The 2,832-nt window shown below is 38.7% G+C and overlaps 1 long non-coding RNA gene across 1 annotated transcript in view; it reads right to left on the bottom strand.

Moving 5' to 3' along the window:
- LOC103380471 (uncharacterized) overlaps positions 1–2,832 on the bottom strand; it is a 5,239-nt gene that overhangs the window by 1,311 nt on the left and 1,096 nt on the right. The window lies entirely within an intron of this gene.

The raw sequence follows: 2,832 nt of genomic DNA, 5'->3' as shown, positions 1-2,832 counted from the left end.
GCATCATTAACCATAAAAAATAGTAATAACGAACGAAGGTTAAGTGTTAGTAGGAGACGCTCGTTTGTTGTGACAGGGCTCTCTGTTTCAAAATGATGTTTTGTAGCAACATTTTACCGTAGATAAATATACTGACTTGATTTTACAAACTCCTGCTGTCTAGAGATCTATGCATGTGCTATGACTCAGGTCCAGAAGCCTGGTACTACTAAGTTGAACACATGAAAAACCCCATTCTACACTGCAAGCAGTGATGCCTTACCTGCATTTTAACTTTTCAGTGACACATTAAAAAACACGGGGGATCCTTCGGTCAGAAGAAGAAGAAGAAGACAACGTCTCTGCATTTTCTCATAACCAGTGAACTTGGATTTAGCACACGAGAATTACTGAGGCTGATGAAAACGGTATGCTTTCTTTTACTGCTATGCATATGAACGTCTGAGGAAATACAAGAAGCTAGACGATGTTTAAAAAAGACGTGGCTGTACATACTGCTAGCATATGGCCTTGGTTCTCTGTAAATGAACTTTTGTACATCTTTGTTATTTTGTATAAAAGAGATTAAAAAAATGTTTGTTTAAAAAAGACTAAGCGGATAAACATTGGTTATGTTTATATTCTGGTTAAAACCCCTGAGCCTTGGAACTGACAGAAGCAGTAATAACTCCGACTTTTTTACCAACATATACACACAAACACAAGAGCAGACTACTGAAGGCATTTTTAATGGTCGGAAAACTTTTTATTCTTATTTACAAACTAGAGAAGTGCTTGGTTTAAGTGATTTTAAAAGATGTTCTTGAGGGGGGGTCTGCTGTGACGAGTGGTCCCTCCCATTATTTGTGATACTGGATGCTGTATTGTGTGCCCTGAAATGTATTTTTGTACTAATAGACAATTTATTATGGCACATCAGTACTTGAATTTTTTTTTAATATATATATATATATATAAATATATATAATAACACTGCTTCAACCCAACACTAGTTTATTTTCCTGTGTGGCTGACATTCATTTTATTTATTTTGAGTTCCATTCAATTCAGTTCTGTTTGTGTTTTGTTTGTTTTTTCTTTGCGACACATTTCTAAGTATACCACTGTATTAATAAATAAATTCTTTTTTAAAGTAGCTGTTGTGTGTTGTTTCTAACCTAAGCAGGACATTTACCAGCAGAATTAAATCAATTATTGATCCTCAGTCCTTCCTGGACACATTTGCTGCCACCACAGTGGCTTGCTGTTGACCGTAGGAAGAGTGGGCGGTTCTCCTATACTGCCACTGCTCTCTGGGGACACAGAGACCATGGGGTGTGTGTCCTTGGAACCGGTGAGACCCGGTCCCCTCCTCCCTCTTGCTTTACCTTGTCTCTCTCTTTCTCTTGAACCCAACTGAGATGACTCACACTTCTTACTGGCTCCTTGGATATTAGTGATTCTTGTAACTTTAGAGTCATCATCTCTTTCCTTTACATCACTTCCCTTTTTAATTCTCTCAGTGTTACTGCTCTGATAAAGACTGGTTGGTCTTTCAACTATACTTTCTGATTCCTCTAAATCTTCAATAAATCTGACCCCATCCAGCACTTCCTCTATTTCATCTCCATCATTGAAAAAGAACCGATTTTCCTGGCTCTTTTCATGTTCCCTTGCCATGTCATCCCTAGTAAATGGGGCACAGTGTGACCTAAAGCGATGGTCCATCTTATGAGGTTTAGAATCAGACTGTGATGCTTCACATACCTCAGTGTTAAGGTGAACTCTCGGGCTGAACTGGTTAACTACACTGCTGTTCCCATTAATATGATCACAACCTGTCTGCTTTATATAGCCACCATCCTCAGGACAGTATTGTTTACTGGCAATAAATTATTGTTTTCATAACATCAGCACACACTACCCCACATACTATCATCGCTCAATATTTTTGGTGTCTGGGTGTCGACCACTGTATTATGCTCTTATCCACATTAATTTGTTTTAAAAATCTGCAGAAAATTTGAAAATGCACAATTTAATAATCAACCATTAAAATAATATTTCTCTGAAAAACAAAAATGTGTCCCATGGGCCACAACATACAGAATGACATGTATTTTTGTTTTGTTCGAATCTGCAAAATGAGTAAGAGCTCATTTTCCTTAATGTTAGCAGTCTTTCAGTTCTGTATTATAAACACAAAAGAAAACAATTCAAAACAGGACATGTGACAGTTCGTTTCTAACAGGCATTTCCAACTGTAACTACATTTGCCTGTTTTCTTTTTGTAAAATTAAACATTCCTTCTCTGACTAAGACTCTGATTGAATTCAGACCTGGACTCAAACACAGACTCAAACTGTGAAGACTGGAGAACAACACTGATGTCAATGTGTTAGAGGACAAGCTGAGGTGTATTGGATTCAATTGGACTCATCCTGACCTCTCCATGGTGCTGAACTGCAGAGGCGTTGCAAAGGACGTAGGACAGGTGTGGGGATGATTTACATTTCAATTTGATTCTTCAGATTTGCTCTTACCACATTTGTGGTGATATTTAATAAAGCCTTAAGAGGAACTTTTGCCGCAGCTGCCGTGGTTGTTGTTGTTGTGATGTCTCAGGTTTCCTCGTAAGTGGACGCCTCGCTCCCATCTGCCCAGGCGTCGATAAGATAATACTTGTATGTTTTTTCTGCGTATCTAGCACAAATTAAAAGAGACTACTCCCTTTAGACACACACACGCACGTATACACGAAACACAAACACGCCACCAGGGAGCACCGTGTTATACTGCTGCAGTCGCCCTTCATTTGAAGCATAGAGACTGCACCATGCTGACATGTGGCTC

The sequence above is a fragment of the Cynoglossus semilaevis genome, chromosome 6, assembly GCF_000523025.1.
Source record: "Cynoglossus semilaevis isolate Cse_v1.0 chromosome 6, Cse_v1.0, whole genome shotgun sequence".
NCBI classification, from domain to species: Eukaryota; Metazoa; Chordata; class Actinopteri; order Pleuronectiformes; family Cynoglossidae; genus Cynoglossus; species Cynoglossus semilaevis.
This window is presented reverse-complemented; position numbering and strand designations above follow the sequence as displayed.